Here is a 19,581-nt window from a genome sequence, read left to right as displayed (position 1 = left end):
TGAGGTTATTGTTGAATCTAATTGCCTAAAAATGATTTATTAATGTATATTGGGATGTTTTGAAATAAAAAAAGTTTAGGAAGAATATTCATCTTAACAGTGTTAATTCTTCCAGCTAGTGTGAGATGAAGGGTTGACCATCTATGCAAGTCTTGTTTAATTTTTTCCATGCAGACGGCAAAATTTTGTTTATATAGAGCTTTATGTTTACTTGTAATGTTTACCCCTAGGTATTTAAACTGTTCTGCAATGGTAAAAGGTAGGGCATCTCATCTAATATTATATGCTTGAGAGTTCACTGAAAAGAGTACACTTTTATTCAGATGAATTCTGAGACCAGAGATCTTTTGAAATTCTGTGAGTGCTGCTAAGACTGCAGGCACAGAATTTTCTGGGTCTGATATATACAGTACCATGTCATCTGCATATAATGAGATTTTCTGTTCCAGTCCTTCTCTGCTAATCCCCTTTATCTGATCAGTATTTCGACAATGTATTGCCAGTGGTTCAATGGCAATCGCAAACAGCAGCAGCAAAGTAGTCTGAGCAAATGTTGTTGATGCAAACTGAAGCTTCTGGGTTAGTATACAGTAATTTAATCCATGCACAAATGTTTGGACCAAACCCAACTTCTCCAATATAGTAAAAAGGTATTTCCATTCAATCATGTCGAATGCTTTTACTGCATCCAATGATAATAATATTTCTGGGGTGTTGGATTTAGTTGGTGAGTATATTATATTAAACAGACGTCGAACATTTGAAGATAAGGGCCGGCCCCTAATAAATCCAGTTTGGTATTGTGATATTACCGAGGGGTGCACTTTCTCCATCCTTCTGGCTAAGATTTTAGAGAGTATTTTAACGTCGTTATTCAGAAGTGAAATTGGTCTGTATGATGCACATTGTAATAAGTCCTTATTTTGTTTTGGAAAGACAGTGATTAGTGCTTGGCGAAAGATTTGTGGAAGAGATTGTTTATCTCTGGCTTCTGTAAATGTTGCTAATAGGAGGGGAGCTAGCTGAGTGGAGAATTTCTTGTAAACTTCTGCAGGGTAGCCATCAGGGCCTGCTGCTTTCCCGCCTTGGAGTGAGTTTATAGCATCTAGTAATTCTGATAACGCCAGAGGTTTATCAAGTTCCTCCACACTAGAAGCGTCTATTTGTGGTATCTGTAATGTATCCAGAAATCCATTAGATTGTGTATTGTCTTCCTTAAACTCAGTAGTATATAGGGATTTATAGTAGTCTCTGAAAGTGCGCATTATATTTTGGTGTTCGACGATTTTACCTCCGTTCGTGCTAGTGATTACCGAGATTGCGTTGCGCACTTCTTGCTTGTGAATTTGTTGAGCTAAAAGCTTATTAGCTTTCTCCCCATGTTCATAGTAATCATGTCTGGATTTGTAGATTAGTTGTTCAGTTTCTTTAGTTGTCAAGAGGTTTAATTCCGAATGTAGAGCCTGCCTTCTCCTATGTAGAGTCTCTCTTGGTAGTCTGGCGTCGTCTTCACCTATTTTAGTAATTTCACTTTTTACCTCTGCTACTTTCTTGGCCTCGGATTTGTTTCTGTGGGAAAGAAATGAGATAATCTGTCCTCTTAATAAAGCCTTAAGAGTTTCCTAGAGTATTCCTGCAGAGATCTCGGGGGATGCATTTGTCTCTAGAAAGAATTTGATTTGTTTGGATATAAATTCAGTACAATTCTCATCAGCTAATAGAAGCGGGTTGAGCCATCGGGGTGAGTGCATGGGGCTTAGTGATTTTAGCTCCAAGATCATAGGTGCATGGTCAGAAATAACAATAGCATTGTATTTGCAAGATTTAATCTTAGGCAAGAAGTTATTGTCTATAAAGAAGTAATCGATCCTTGAGTAACAATGATGTACTGGTGAGTAGAAAGAATATGTTCTTGAATTTGGGTTTAAAAACCTCCAGGGGTCTGATAAGTTGTGATCAGTTATAAACTTTGTAATTATTTTTGCAGTATTAGATGCCGTTCCCCCTGTGGAGGAAGTCCTATCTAAAAGTAGATTTAGAACACAATTAAAGTCCCCAGCCATTATAACTTTATGAGTGTTCAGATTGGGAATGGATGCAAATAAATTTTGTATAAATTCCTTATCATCAACATTAGGTGCATAAACATATATCAAGATCATTTTACAGTTAGATAAGTATCCCATAACCATTACATATCTCCCTTCAGGATCCAATACTACATCTGATGCTACAAATGGAACAGTTCTATGTATGAGAATTCCCACACCTCTAGTTTTCTTTGTAAAGCTAGAATGGAACATTTGGCCAGTCCAGTCTTTTTGCAGCCGGAACTGATCCTTGCTTATTAAGTGGGTTTCCTGTAAAAATACTATTTTAGCATTTAGACCTGTTAGGTGAGAGAGTACTTTCTTTCTCTTTAATTCGTGATTCAGGCCTTTAACATTCCAGCTTACGAAGTTAACTTTCCCATCATGGAGACACTGATTCTGAGTTTTTTATGTCATTTTATACTCTTATTATAATTATAAAAACTGAGAGGACAGATTAGGTATAGATCAGGCCTGCTCTTTACTGAAAATTTAAAGCAAATAGTTCACACAAGATTAAAGAAAAAATGTTGTTACATATGCAGAATAAAAGGCAAAAAATTAGAAAAAATGTATATTCTCTAAACGTAGCTTATCTTGTCAAACTTTAGTTGTTTCTATATTTAAAGATGCTTTACTTCTTCTTCAGTATGCTTTAAACGAACGGCGCTGCACAGTTAATAGAGCATGTTGTCTTTCATGTTACTGGGCACATAAGGCACGGTTTAAAACCATGTGCCCTCCATGCCTTAGTTATCATAAACATATCAGACTACATACAGGAAGCACAAAATGTCATGAACACATTAGACTATATACAGGAGACATAAAGACAATTGTCCAATACTATGCATTATTACAAACTACAGGAAGACCCCACAGATCTCTACAAGAAGGAACTATAAAAGATACTAAATAGCTTTCCTCTTGACATCAGGGATCATGTAAACAGTTTAATTCCTGAGAACCCCAAAATGGATTACTTCTACATGCTTCCTAATATCAACAAAGAAGGGAACCCAGGAAGGCCTATAATCTCAGGAATTGGCTCCCTTACAGAAAATGTTTCAGGTTGGGTGGAGCACAATATAACCAGCTACATCCAGGGCACTACTGATTTCTTAAAAAAAACTGCCTGCTATAGGCCCTTTACCTGAGGGAACCTTATTGGGCAGAATGGAAGTTGAGGCACTTTAAGCAAACATCCCCCGTGATGATGGCATATTGGCATGTGAAATGTACCTCAGACAACATAATTTAACCACAAAGTCAGTAATAGAAATTATAAAATTCACTCTGACACATAATTTATTCTCATTTGAACAAGACTTTTACTTGCAACAAATAGGGACTGCAATTGGCTGTCGGTTTGCACCTCACTATGCAAACCTATTTATGGCAAAATGGGAGGAAGATTTTATTTCAATGTGCATCTTATAACCAATGTTATATCACTGTTACATAGAAGACATCTTCATAATCTAGACTTCCAGTGTGAAGAACCTCCTCCATTTTCATATAATTCTTTCCACCCCAACACAAAGCTGAATCTGTATTACTCAAAAAAGCAAAAAATCAGCTTCCTTGACCCTACCATTAAACTGAAAGATAACACCCTTGTAACTTCTATTTTTCTCCATTATTTTCAGCCAAGCTATACAATACAACCACATTTGCTCAGACCCGACAGACTAGGATAAACGACTGCAGGAGCTTAGACAAGATTTCATCAGACAAAGCTATACCCCCAAAACAACAGACTCTCAAATAAGAAGAGCTACTGCCACACCCAGAGACAACCTTCTCAAATATAAAAACAAACAAAACAAGAACCACATTCCCCTTGTTGTCATCTATGACCCACATTTTGAAGCACTTCAAAAAATGATAAAAGTACTTCAACCAATGCTAAAGAATGATGAAACGCTGAAAACTGTATTTCCAGAATCTCCCTTCCTGGCATACAGACAACTGCCAAACCTGCAGCAACTAATTGTCTGAAGCTCCCTAAGTGCACCAGCAGAAAATGGCACATCTCCCTGCCTACAGAAATGATGTAAAACATGTGCTCACAATTATAATACAGACTGTGTAGTTATACCACACTGCCAACAACACATAAAGGGATAATTTTCCTGCAGATCATCTAATGTAGTCTACCTAATTCTCTGTGTGAAAGAGTTTTATGACCAGATATGAGGATTGTTTGCATCTCTCTCCGACTGACGCAAACAACCTGTCTAAAGACCCATATTGTATTTAAAAACTCATCAGAAACTTCAAAAAACTTTGTTGGACAGTTATCTTATCCAAAGATCTTGAACATACATTGTTCTCCTCTCTTGCCAAATGAATCTTAGCCTGAAGAGGTCTATTCATTTTTTTACTTTTAAGATGTCTCACTTAAAGATTTCCCAATGTTGCATCTGTCCTAGTGTCTATATAAACACAGGGAACTCCAGTTTCTGTATTACATCTTGCGACAAGAACAAGAAAAAACAAACACATTACTCCAGATCTTAAATTCTTACGCTGGCTTCTGGTTAAGTATAGGGCAGATTTCAAAATCCTTCTTTAATATTTAAACATATAAAGCCTTACATGGTCAGCGTCCTGCTTACTTATCTGAACTTATCATTACTTACAAATCTGTGTGCACGTTAAGATCTCACAATGCCAATCTGCTCATCATTCCAAGGATTAATAAAATAACAGTGGAAGGTTAAGCTTTTAGTTATAGGGACACAGAACTGTGGAATGGTCTGCCTGCTAGCATGTGAGGTGCCCAGTTTAGTATACCCAGAGTAGAGCTGCTGGTTAACTGTGCATACAGCTATGAAGTATATTGTTAACTCATAACAATATGGTTATTGGGGTATAAGGGATAAAATAGAAATAGCATTGCTCTCTTTCTCTCATTAGTACTAAAACATAAGTAATATGATAGTTGTAATTTGTTACTAACCCTCACCTATTGTATCTTTCTTCTTGGTGCTCAAATGTGCCACTTGGTGCCACTGTCCTACTGCCAAGTTGTTTGCCTGCCTATGGAAAAGTCATCTCTGATAAAAGAGAACTGGAATCATCGGGTAGAAGGATCCTTTAATCAGATTGGCCAGCCCAGCACTGACTCGGCTGTGGAATGGCCAGTAGGGGGAAGGCAGGTTGTTGGCCAGTCTCCAGGGGCCTCATGTATAATGCCGTGCATAGAACTCGTACTATAACATGGCGTAAGCACAAAAGCCGAAATGTGCTTACGCACAGAAAAATCCAGATGCAGGAATCTGTGCGTACTCCAACTTCCACGTTCTTCCGCTACATAAATCCCGATCAGCATGAAAACTAACGCTCGTGCACGCGCTTTATGTAACGCCCCAACTCCTCCCAGAATTACGCCTCTTTGAATATGAAAAATAATATAAATTGCCCTTAAGCGCAGCCTTCTGTGAAAAGACAATGGGAAAAGCACGGGGGAAAATATAAGAATTTCAGTGAATACCATGTGGAGGCAAAGGAAAACATACTATTTGTTCAAATAAACCGTGGTATAATCAACAAAAGGAAGTTGATCGAGTGACATAGCGTGTTGGAGAAACTTGAAAGCTCACATCCACAAAATCGCACAGTGCCGGAAATAAAAAAGAAGTCACATATCAAAGTCACCGTGAAAAGCCGAGTTGTAAGCCCACTGTCTGAGTGTCATATGAAAGCTTATTAAGGTACAGAGAAAAAAGGCACACGGTGGGGAAAAAGCACGAAATGTCAACTTCAATCTCGACATTTCCACTTTAATCACATAGTTTATTTTGTCATTAAAGTAGAACATCATAAACTTCATCTTAAAATCGTTTAATTAACCAGTTTCTCAAATCACATCGTAATTAAAGTAGCACGTTAAATGCTTTGTTTTGTATTTGATTTTCTATGTGCTCTATGTGTGTGAATCACTACTTGCTTCTTAAACCGGCTCTCTTCCTCCAACTGGACACAGAATCCATTACATTCGTGATATTACAGCTCTCTGAATAACTAAAATACTGAGATGTATACGTGATGTCATTTTCATGATGATAGGAGTTAAAGCACGTTATTAAACATGTGTTTCACTTCGATGAAATAATTTATTGCAGCAGTACTCAGGGGCGGCTCTAGGCTTGTGGTGGCACTGGGCAGATGAAGAATCGGTGGCTCCTTCACCCGCCAATGTCAGTAAGGTACTTTATGCATGGTGGATGGCCACGTCAGTTGCAGACACTGCATAGCCGCCTCGTGCTCATGACACAAGCATTTAACTTTTGCTGAAATTTGTCGCTGCGTTTTTTGCTGTGTTGTTATTTTCTCTTTCTGTTTTATATTCAATATATATTGGCGTAGCCGTCACTGCAGTCAGTGCTTTTCTTTCCCCAAGTAACCGATCGCCATACAATCAGCTCTGTAATAGACGTTAAGCCATCTGTAAGCTTAGCGCCAATTCTTCAAAACGTTTAAAGAACATTGAAATATCTTCGTAGTACATGTTTAATTATTCTATCATAACGACACTACCAGTGAAGAATATAGATTATTTAAATGAAGTTAAAGTTTTATCTGTATAATTTAACAAACATATTTTGCTGCATTTCACCTTAAAAATGGTATCGTCATCATATGTAAATACGCGCTTTATAAAGAGGCTCAGGTTGTGCGATATTATAACTATAGTGCAAGTTTACAGTGGGGTGATTGTACTTATAAGTACAAATAGTTCTACAAGGAGCACTTGATTGAGTGCATTTAAAGTTCTTGGGCTGAAACTGTTTCTGAACCACGAGGTCTGTACAGGAAAGGCTTTAAAACATTTTGCAGTGGCTGAGACAGCGTGTCCTTGAAGCTGTATACCGATAATTCTCTTTCCGATCAGCTGCTGCTGTGATTCACACTCAGATACAGTGATATAAATACTCCGAGTGGTGCAGTGAGAGTAATATGGAAAAAGATGATCCGCTGTGGCAACTCCTAACGGGAGGAGCTGAAAAAAGAAGAAGAAAAATAAGAAGAAGAGGAAGGTGCAGTGAGAGTAACAACGCTAAAGCAGTTATGGTATTTGGAATACTATGGCTGTTCCCTGGACCATTATATTATTACGAGTTAATTACAACCAGATGCATTACACTAATAAACAATATGCGGTTAGTTTCGGTGTATTTATAAAGCGCGTCATGAAAATAATGAGTAATCACACAGGAACAGTACCATTGCTTTAGCGCTGGGTGCCGCCAGTCTGCAAAACCGAGCGGAGAACTTGTGTACGACAAGGCATGAGGTACCATGGAAAACTGCGTGGCTTTACGCCAAGTGTAGGTTTTATACATTGCGATTTTTTTTTTTTTTTTTTTTATTTATTAATTTTATTACAATCAATACATAGCAATCAAGTTTTTACAAAAAAAAAAAAAAAAAAGAATTATGCTAAGAACAGATCGATCCCCACCCTTGAGAGAGAGAGCAAGCCAAACGGTGTAAAATTTAAGGCTTTTAAAAATACCTAAATCAACAAATTCTCTGTGCTTTATAAAATCATTTCAAAATATTACTGATTAGATCCTGCCATGTTTTGAAAAAGTCTGCACAGATCCTCTAACTGAGTATTTGATTTTTTCCAATTTTAAATAATATAACACATCAGTTTCCCACTGACTTAAAAGAGGAGAGTTTGGGTTCTTCCAGTTTATCAGAATAAGTCTGCGTGCCAACAGTGTAGTGAATGCAATCACAATTTGTTTGTCTTTCTCCACTTTAAGACCCTCTGGAAGAACCCCAAACACAGCTGTTAATGGGTTAGGAGGGATTGTGAGTCCAAGACTGTCTGAGAGGTAATTAAAAATTTTTGTCCAGAATAATGTTAATTTGGAGCAGGCCCAGAACATGTGACCTAGTGAGGCTGGGGCTTGGTTGCAACGGTCGCAGGTTGGATCATGCCCTGGAAACATTTTGAGAGTTTTAGTCGAGACAGATGTGCTCGATATATAATTTTGAGTTGTATAATTGTATGCTTTGCATATGGAGCTTGAGTGAATTCTCTGCATTGCTACTTTCCACTCCTTTTCTGATATATTAATTGAGAGGTCATTTTCCCAGTGTCCTCTTGGATCTTTGAAAGGAAGGGATTGTAAAAGGATTTTATATATTGTAGAGATGGAGTCTAACTCCTTGAAATTGAGCAATAATTTTTCCAGCGTGGATGAGGGTGCAAGATGAGGAAAATCTGGAAGGTTCTGTTTAACAAAGTTCCTGATTTGAAGATAGTGAAAGAAATTTGTAGCTGGAATGTTAAATTTGGAATGTAATTGTTCATAGGATGCAAAGACGTTGTCTATATAAAGATCTCTAAGCAAGTTAATTCCAAATTTTTCCAGATATAAAAACTGCATATGTTTGTGAGGGTTGAAAGAGGTGGTTCTTTTGCAGGTGTGCCACAGAAAGAAGCTTCTCCGTCTTAAAATGCTTTCTACATTGGTTCCAGATTCTAAGTGAGTGGAGCACAATTGGGTTATTAGTGTATTGCCGATAACGTGTGTTTATTGGAGCACAAAGCAAGGAATACAAAGAAGTACTGCAGGATTTTACTTCTATTGCGGTCCATGCCTGTGTATGTTCTTCTATTTGTGTCCAGGTTCTTATCGACTGTATATTTGCCCAGTAATAAAACTGGAAGTTAGGTAGAGCCATGCCGCCTTCTGCCTTTTGTCTTTGTAGGGTCGCTCTTTTGATGCGTGGATGTTTAGAATTCCAAATAAATGAGGTTATTGTTGAATCTAATTGCTTAAAGAACGATTTATTAATGTATATTGGTATGTTTTGAAATAAAAAAAAGGAGCTTAGGAAGAATATTCATCTTAACAGTGTTAATTCTTCCAGCTAGTGTGAGATGAAGGGTTGACCATCTATGCAAGTCTTGTTTAATTTTTTCCATACAGACGACGAAATTTTGTTGATAAAGAGCTTTATGTTTACTTGTGATGTTTACCCCGAGGTATTTAAACTGTTCTGCAATGATAAAAGGAAGGGTGTCTAATCTAATATTATATGCTTGCGAATTCACCGGAAAGAGTACACTTTTATTCAGATTAATTCTGAGACCAGAGAGCTTTTGAAATTCTGTGAGTGCTGCTAAGACTGCAGGCACAGAATTTTCTGGGTCCGATATATACAGTACCATGTCATCTGCATATAATGAGATTTTCTGTTCCAGTCCTTCTCTGCTAATCCCCTTTATCTGATCAGTATTTCGACAATGTATTGCCAGTGGTTCAATGGCAATTGCAAACAGCAGTGGTGACAAAGGGCATCCTTGTCTTGTGCCACGCTCTAGTTTAAAGTAGTCTGAGCAAATGTTATTGATGCAAACTGAAGCTTCTGGGTTAGTATACAGTAATTTAATCCATGCACAAATGTTCGGGCCAAACCCAAACTTCTCCAAAATAGTAAAAGGTATTTCCATTCAATCATGTCGAATGCTTTTTCTGCATCCAATGATAATAATATTTCTGGGGTGTTTGATTTAGTTGGTGAGTATATTACATTAAACAGGCGTCAAGATTTGAAGATAAGTGTCGGCCCCTAATAAATCCAGTTTGGTCTTGTGATATTATTGAGGGGAGCACTTTCTCCATCCTTCTAGCTATGATTTTAGAGAGTATTTTAACGTCGTTATTCAGAAGTGAAATTGGTCTGTATGATGCACATTGTAATAAGTCCTTATTTTGTTTTGGAAAGACAGTGATTAGTGCTTGGCGAAAGGTTTGTGGAAGAGATTGGTTATCTCTGGCTTCTGTAAATGTTGCTAATAGGAGGGAGCTAGCTGAGCGGAGAATTTCTTGTAAAACTCTGCAGGGTAGCCATCAGGGCCTGCTGCTTTTCCACCTTGGAGTGACTTTATAGCATCCAGTAATTCTGATAATGACAGAGGTTTATCGAGCTCCTCCACACTAATAGCGCCAATTTGTGGTATCTGTAATTTATCCAGAAATGCATTAGATTGTATATTGTCTTCTTTAAACTCAGTAGTATATAGGGATTTATAGTAGTCTCTAAAAGTGTACATTATATTTTTGTGTTCGATGATTTTATCTCCATTCGTTTTAGTAATTACCGAGATTGCGCTATGCACTTCTTGCTTGTGAATTTGTTGCGCTAAAAGCTTATTAGCTTTCTCCATGTTCATAATAATGATGTCTGGATTTGTAAATTAGTTGTTCGGTTTCTTTAGTTGTCAAGAGGTTTAATTCTGAATGTAGAGCCTGCCTCCTCTTATGTAGAGTCTCGCTTGGTAGTCTGGCATGTTCTTCATCTATTTTAGTAATTTCGCTTTTATCTCTGCTACTTTCTTCGCTCGGATTTATTTCTGTGGGAAAGATATGAGATAATCTGTCCTCTTAAGAAGGCCTTAAGAGTTTCCCAGAGTATTCCTGCAGAGATCTCAGGGGATGTATTTGTCTCTAGAAAGAATTCAATTTGTTTGGATATAAATTCAGTACAATTCTCGTCAGCTAATAGAAGCGGATTGAGACGCCATCTGCGGGTGAGTGTATGGGGCTTAGTAATTTCAGCTCCAAGATCATCGGAGCATGGTCTGAAATAACAATAGCATCGTATTTACAAGATTTAATCTTAGGCAAGAAGTTATTATCTATAAAGAAGTAATCAATCCTTGAGTAGCAATGATGTACTGGTGAGTAGAAAGAATATGTTCTTGAATTTGGGTTTAAAAACCTCCAGGGATCTGATAAGTTGTGATCAGTTATAAACTTTGTAATTATCTTTGCGGTGTTAGTTGCCGTTCCCCCTGTGGAGGAAGTCTTATCTAAAAGTGGATTTAGAACACAATTAAAGTCCCCAGCCATTATAAGTTTATGAGTGTTCAGATTGGGAATGGATGCAAATAAATTTTGTATAAATTCCTTATCATCAACATTAGGTGCATAAACATTTATCAAAATCATTTTACAGTTAGATAAGTCTCCCATGACCATCACATATCTCCCTTCAGGATCCAATACTACATCTGATGCTACAAATGGTACTGTTCTATGTATGAGAATTCCCACCCCTCTAGTTTTCTTTGTAAAACTAGAATGGAACATTTGGCCAGTCCAGTCTTTTGCAGCCGGAACTGATCCTTACTTAGTAAGTGGGTTTCCTGTAAAAATACTATTTTAGCATTTAGACCTGTTAGGTGAGAAAGTACTTTCTTTCTCTTTAATTCGTGATTCAGGCCTTTAACATTCCAGCTTACGGTTAACTGTCCCATCATGGAGACACTGATTCTGAGTTTTTGGTGTCATATTATAGTCTTAACTGGAAGTGAAATAGTTTAGGTCTTAATTTCCTATTCCCCCAAGAGTTGTTGCCATGCAGCTTATTATTACGTTGATAGTTATAATTATAAAGATTGAGATGATAGATTAGATATAGATCAAGCCTGCTCTCTTTCTCTTCCCCCCTTAAACCCCCACCCTCCCTTTTTGCCTCCCCAGGTGAGGCTAAAACCCACTTCATGCAGTCCCAGTCCTCTGACATACCCAGAGACAGAGCACGCCCAAAGCACATCAAGCCCCCATGCAGTGGCGCTTTAAGGTTAAAAGATAGAGATATCTGTTACCAATATAGTCTTTAAAAGAGGAAAAAGAAAGAAAAGAATTTTGCACTTAATATATATATATATATATATATATATATATATATATATATATATATATATACATATATACATATATACTATATAATCTTCATCAATTTTAGTGCATTAAGATGATATCCCCAGATAATAAACCCAGGTGATGGTGTTAAAGATGTGTCCAAAACAAGCATAACAAGTCTTAATGCAGTAATAGCAATAACAGCAAACCAAGGGTATGATATTGAACAGTCTCATTTAGGGTACACATGAAATAATTAGAAAAGAAAAAAAAAAGAGGAGGAAAACGTAATTAAGCACAATAAAACATAAACATTTAGCCCTAGTAATACTAAGTAATGATAAGTAATAAGTAAGTAATAATAATATAAGAATATGAGAATATATGCTGATAAAGAACCCGTATTTTAAAAACAAATAGATCAGACAGTAGATTATTAATCCTAGCTTTATCATTTACCGCCATGACTCACAATTATGTATCAGAATAGTCCCGGATCAGCTTTCTTAACTCATTTTCTGCCTCCTCCTTGCTAGCGAAAACATAGAAATGACCCTGCCATTCCACTTTCAGTTTTGCCGGATACAGGAGGCCGATTTGACATTGGCTTGCCGTAGCGCTGTTTAATATTATAGAAGGCGGCGCTTGATAGCTGTTGCTGGAGAGAAGTCAGGGAAGACGCGAATGTGGCAATCTTCATATATAATATCTTCCTTTTTTTTCCTGAGGAGTTCCATCACCTCTAACTTAAATGATAATCGTTCAAAACGGACTATAAAAGATCTTGGTCGGGTCTGACGGTGTTTGATCCGTCTGCTGTAAGCCGCTGCTATCTCAGATTCTGCTTTAAAGTCGCCCCGATTATTTTAGAAAAAGTTCAGTTGCGAATTTCACGGTTTAAACTTTCGATTCTCCGCAAGCCTTCAATTCTGACATTATACCTTCTATTCCCATCTTCTAAAGCAGCCAGTCTGTCTCCAAGTTTTTCTCCGAGTTTTTACATTCAACTGACATTTACTGCTCTTTCCTCGGCACTGGCAGCTAGATGTTCGCTATTTCGATCCGATTCGTGAATGTCTCACTAAGATGCTCCAATCGATCAGCAAGCGTGCTCAGTTTAGCCGAGTTTTTCTCAATGCGCTCTTCAATTTTACCCAGCACCTGTCGGTTCAAGCTGTACCTCTTGACGCAGCCTTTCATTTGCCTGTTGGATTTCCTGTCGCAGACATTCATTGGCCTGTTTCATCTCCTGTTTCCATTCCTGTTTCAGTCTCTCATGTGCCTTTGCCGTTGCTTTCTCATTAGCCTTCTCGCTTTTCTTTATATCTTGCCTGAGCTCAGCGAGCAACACTTTCAGTTCAGATAGCTCAAATGTGCCTTCTTGTACCGTAGATGAAGCAGCAGACTCTGCTGAAGCGGTGTCCCGCTGCTCCAGTCCCGCGATTGCGTAACTGAAGCCGCGGACCTCCCGGCCTTTTCCAGTTTCAGGTAATCCTCTCCAATCGGCGAGCTATCCACATCTGCACTCACGATCGCACCTTCGCTCCCCTTTTCGCTCTCAGCAGGCGACGATGTAGCTGACCGTGGTCCCGAGGAGTCTGTACTTTCGCCCATCTGATCCAGGTCTGTCTCTGAGAGGCCGTATCTCGAACTAGGGCTTGCTGATCGCAGCTTGGATGTAGCTTTAGTCTTCGATTCTTTCGGACCCCCCTTCTTGTTGGCCATGTTTATATGTGTTTACATATACTGTAGCGGTCCCTCTCGGGTTGAATAAATACAGGATATCTCAGAATAATAAGCAAATAATATGAAAAATAGCACCACTGCTAGCGGAGCTCCACTTCAGACGTCCATCTCTCGCATCGGACGAGACCAACTCTATATATACATTGCGATTTGAACGTGGAAAAGTTCTTACGCAACATTTCTGTGCATATGCACCGTTTATACATGAGGCCCCTGGACTCTGAACTAATCTGAATCCTCTTATTTGATATAATCTGCTCTTGCATTTTGCTCTGTACTTGTACTATTATTATTGTATTGTATTACTGAGGTGGCAATGATAGATTGGTCATTTAGATCTGTGAAGAGGATTACTTATGTTCTGTTTTGTGTATTGTATTTATTCTATTTTTTGACACCCATTCCACACCCTAAATACCCTGTAGGTTTTTTTTTCAGTTTTTCTTATCTTCTTAGGAAGTCAAGGCTGAGGGGCTGTTAAAAGCCTATTGTGGCACTGCTTGTGTGATTTTGGGCTATTAAAAAATAAGTTATTATCGTTGCTTACAGGTTACATTGTGGAAATAAGCACAACACCCAGCAGCCTTGACCAGGTGCCAAACAGCCACAGAAATGATTACATAGGGTTACATAAAAGAATTTGAATAATGTCACATTTCCATCCTTGTGGTAGTATACACCTCTGCTGAATAATTAGTTGGCTGAAAGTTTTCACTGTTAGAGGGAAGATGTATACCATTATTTATAATGGCACTAAGCTCAGTTTAGTTTTCATTCTCTCTTTCACTACTACTTCCAGGGGGTCAAGAGTGTGTCCCACACAATGATCAGTCATGACATTAAAACCATTTGCCTTATAAAAAAACATTTGCCTTATAATGGGTAGACCCTCCTTGTGCAGCAAAAACAGCTCTGGCCCATTGAGACATGGTCTCCACAAGACCTCTGAAGGTATCCTGTGGAATCTGGCACCAAGACATTAGCATCAGACCCTTTCATTCTTGTAAATTGTGAGGTTGGGGCTCTATGGGTTAAATTTGTTTTACCAGGACATCCTACAGATTCTCAATAGGCTTCAGATATGGGGAATTTGGAGGTGAAAGCAACACCTTGAACTCTTTGTCATGTTCCTCAGACCATTCATGAGCACTTTTTACAGTGAGGCAGGGCACATTATTTTGGTGAGAGAGGCCACTGCCATCAAGAATACCATTGCCATTAAGGGGTATATGTATGCAGTCTGCAAAAATCTTTAGGTAGGTGGTACATGTCAAAGTAACATCCATGTGAATGCCAGGACCTAAGGTTTCCTAGCAGAGAAAATTGCTCAGAGCATCACTCTGCCTCTATTTGCTTGGTTTCTTCCCATAGTGCATCCTGCTCTGTCTTCTCCAGGTAAATGTGGCACATGTACACGCACATGATCTAAGCTTTGGGCACCCATGACCCTGTCACTGTTTCACTGGTTGTCCTTCCTTGGTCCACTTTTGGTAGGTGCTAACCACTGCATACCAGGAACACCCCACAAGACAACCCATTTTGGAGATCTAGACATCGCAATCTGGTCATTATCAAAGTCACTTAGAATTTACTTACTCATTTTTCCTCCTTCCAACACATCACCTTCACTGACAGTTCACTTGTTGCCAATATATTCCACTCCTTGACAGGTGCCATTGTAACAAGATGATCAAAGTTATTCACTTCTCTTGTCTTTGATATAGACTCCCAAATACTGTTGGCAGCGCACCATGTCATCTTCCACTCCGAATAGTGACAGGGCTTTGGGGGTTTGGTGCTGTTTGGTGTGGTGAAAGTTGATAGATGCCTTCCCAACACAGGAACTTTGTTTTCAGAAACTAATGAGTTCCTGTACAATGTAAGCCCATGGCCACCTGTGGTCCCTGGGCACTTTTATATGTTGCATTCTCACCACACAACAGGAACTGTAAACTTTATGTAAAATGCAAAGTGCCACTCATTGCTTCAATGCTTTGCAAGGTGCAGAACAACAGGGAGAAGGCTATGAACGGGGATGAGGTGCAAAGTACGAAATGCATGGGAAATCAAGGGTGACTCTCCCCCCACTTATTGCTTCAAAGCGATAGTAGCTTTACATAGGAGATTATTACTTAAATAAGGTGCATGGTGCAGCACACCAGGGAGGCAGCTATGAATAGTGATGGCAGTGTGAAGTGCCAAAAACTCTTCAAAGTCCAAAATACTAACAGATTTGTAAAATCGCATCTGTGGTTTGTGGTCACCCAATCTGCACAATTCATCACCCAAGTCCCACCTACGATAATTGGAGATTGAACAAAAGCAAATACTCTGGTGTAGGAGCTAAAAATAAACCAACTCTGGAACTACCTACTAGGGACTACAAATGACCTGAGTTCCTGTGATGGGAATGCTACAAAAAAGTTCCTGCAGTTTTGCTGTTCTTCAGTTGCAGACAATTCTCTTTGCAGCAAAAAACAAAGCTCTCTTGCTGACTCCTATGATCTGTCTCACCCTTATCCTTATCAATAGTGCAGAATCAACTGAGAATTTGTGCAAGTGACATGACCTGGTGTTATATTTAACCTCCATAATTATGGAGGGGCATGGTCAGAGATAATGATAGCGTCATACTTACAAGATTTCACAGCGGGCAAAAAATTATTATCTCTGAGGAAATAATAATTTTTTACGTAACAATGAAAGTTAGGATTTACAAACCTCCATGTGTCAGATAAGTTATGATTCATTACAAATTGTGTAATTATCTTTGCAGTGTTAGATGTTTTTGCGGTTGTATCTGAGGATCTATCTAGGTCTGCATTTAAAACACAATTAAAGTCCCCGGCCATTCTAATTTTGTGACTGTTCACATTAAGGATAGATGCAAATACATTTTGGAAGAAAGCCCAATCATCTGTGTTAGGTGCATAGATAGTAATTAAAATAATTTTAGTATTAGATAAATTGCCTGTCACCATAACATATTGCCCTTCAGAATCAGATATTGCATCTGATGCTACAAATGAGATAGTTCTCTGTATGAAGATTCTCACACCCCAGGTTTTCCTTGTATACCTAGAGTGAAAAATTTGGCCAGACCGCTCTCTTTGCAACCAAAACTGGTCCTTGCTCAATAAGTTAGTTTCCTCTAAGAATACCATCTTCTCATGTGTGAGAATACTTTCTTTCTTTTTAATTCATGATTAAGACCTTTGGCATTACAGCACACAAGTTCTCTGTTTGGTCATGGAAATATTTCTTCTAAACATTTGTTTATATTTTGTAGGTTAAGGTAGTACATCATACATATGATAGCTTTAACACAGATTTCATTTTATTGCCAAGTGATACAGGTATGTAGTGTATTGTTATGTTGTCATAACAATATGGTTATTAGGGTATAAGGGATAAAATAGAAATATCATTGCTCTCTTTCTCCCCATCCCCTATTCCCACTGCCCCTTCATTGTGCCTGTGCAAGTGAGGCAAGCCACACTTTGTCAAGTCCTGGTCCTCTGACATGCCAAAAAAAGTAGCACGTCTAGAGCAAAATGAAAATTCCAGCAGCAATGTGAAGAAGGTTAAAATTGAGATATTTTGTGAAGATACAGTCTAACTAGGTGTTATATTTATAGCCTGAAGTGTACAGGGTAAAGACAATGATACTGGACTGCACCATGTGGTGCTCCAGTGTTGCTCACATCCCTATCATTGTCACAACCATTTTACTATAACTATATTCCCCTATTAAATTTGTTAACACTTCTATTACAATATATTTAAACCTGTCTAATCCAATTCAGGGTCACTGTTGCCAGAGTTTATTTCACCAGCACCTAGTGCAAGGAAGGAAACACTGTTATATGTCAGAGTGCCAGTCCACGAGCTCACTAATGCACAAACCAACACTTGCATTTCTACAGAGCCAGTCTGGAGTCTCCAATTAATCTTACATGCAGTTATGTGGGCATTTGATTGAAAAACCTATTCAGACATGGAGGAGAATGCAAACACACAGATAACTGAATTCAGGTCAACACAGGTCTGAATCTAGGTGTAGAATTCAAACCTAGGATGATGGATCTGTGAAGTAGCTGTGCTGTCCACTTCTGTCATATTACTTCTTAAAATTACTTTATATTACACTGTGTGTCCCAGAATGAGTCTAGCAGTTCATCTCTGGCACTGTTTTGGTAAGAATAATACCAAAATTACATACAATAAGGACTCACTGGTGTAGTGTACTGTTAAGTATAAAATCTTCTGACTTGTCCTTGCCTCAGCTTGCTGTATATTCCACCAGCTTAATCTTACTTCACCATTGTGTAATCAATGGCCCTTGAAAACAAACAGGCTTGATGGAATGAATGCTCTCTATTCATTTGTCAGATTTCTTATGTTCTTATGATGTTGGTCTTAGTTAACACTTTGTGCTCCAAGAATGCAAGTGCAGTTCACAGCAGCCCCAAATTTGGGCATTGACTCCATCTCATTTCAATTGATGACACAGTCATACGCATTAGCTGACATGAATTTCATGATAGTGTGTGTGCATTATGCGACATAGCTGACGAGAAAACAAAGGAAAGATGAAGAAAACGCATCAGAACAGCATTACATTAACATCAGTGTGACTTGTGTTATTGTGTTTCATGAGAGGTGTTTGCACCACCTCACTCCCAAACCAAAAACAAACAGTGTCCTGCAACACCATGCAACACAGCTGAACCAAAAACATCCCCAGTGACAAAAAGATATTAAAGAAAACTCGGCAGAGTGATGGGGATGTTGTGTTTCATGTGAGTTGCATGCACTATTTCATCTGACATGCATTTGCATGACATAGCTAACAGGAAAAGAAACATGGCAGCAGTTGCTGATGCACTGAATGACAAGAAAAACTGCTGCTGCATCTGCTGATCATCAGATACAAGATACACGCTTCATTGCAAAAGCAAGTCATACACACCAGCATGCCTTGAGAAAATCAAGACCTGTGACCACTGTTTGGTTTTAAGCCAAACTAAGAAACTTCTTCAGTAAAGACCAAAGAGAAACCACAAAACTAGCCTGAATTTGGAGACATTATTCAGAGTTCTGATACTTTGGCCCATCCGTGTAGCAGGTCTTTAAGTGCTCTAAACTCCTGCTCACACGAAAAAATATTACTTTATTATCCTTATATTATAGTTTGATGAACACTACTTGGGAAAGTTGGATTGATTATATCTTCACTAAAGAGCACTATTTTTAGAAGGAAAGCAAAACACTGTTTTGCCAAAATGTAAAAGTATTACTTGATCCTTATCTTTTGTGTCCATTGATAATCCTCCAGGACATGGTGACTACATGTACAAAATTCATAATCAAGTTGATCACTATATTGGTGGAGTTCACCCTTTTTAATCTCCATTTATTTGAAGATCTGAGGTCCATGTGTTCCACTAGTATTTAATATTTTTGCTTTGTTTTATTTGGGTAAAACTTTAACATTTATTTGAAGTAAATGTCTTCTGCCAAATATTTGCCCAATTTTTAATTCTGCAATGATTTTGTTGATTGAAGACAAATCCCAAATCTGCTTAGTTGAGTGTCACAGTTTATTTACCCAGCATGTTTGTAAACTTTGCTATTGCTTCCAAATTTTGGGATACAAAAAGATGAATGGAAATGCTGGATAAAATAAGGAGTTCAGGCAATTAAATATAAGATTGAAATATGTGTAGGGAAATTCTACTTACCTAAACACAACTCTGCGCTAAGGAATATTTTTATACTTCTTGTTTCATCAAAGTAAAAAAAAAATAAGAAACAAAATACAAGTATCTCACATGGAAGACTTTCATCATTTACAGCATTACTATGGCAAAGATAACGAACTGTCAAATCAGAAAGAATGTTAACACTAGATTCCTTGAAGCTACCAAAAAAAACGTAATGCCGGGCCACCTTAAATTCCTTCGCACCTCCTCATCAGTTTCTTTGTTTTACAAATGTGTTGATCAGCACTGGCCTGCTCACTCATCCCAACACCAAGGCTGCTAAAGTCAATTCAGACGGTGAAG

This window comes from Polypterus senegalus, chromosome 2 (genome assembly GCF_016835505.1).
Source record: "Polypterus senegalus isolate Bchr_013 chromosome 2, ASM1683550v1, whole genome shotgun sequence".
Lineage (NCBI taxonomy): Eukaryota > Metazoa > Chordata > Cladistia > Polypteriformes > Polypteridae > Polypterus > Polypterus senegalus.
This window is presented reverse-complemented; position numbering follows the sequence as displayed.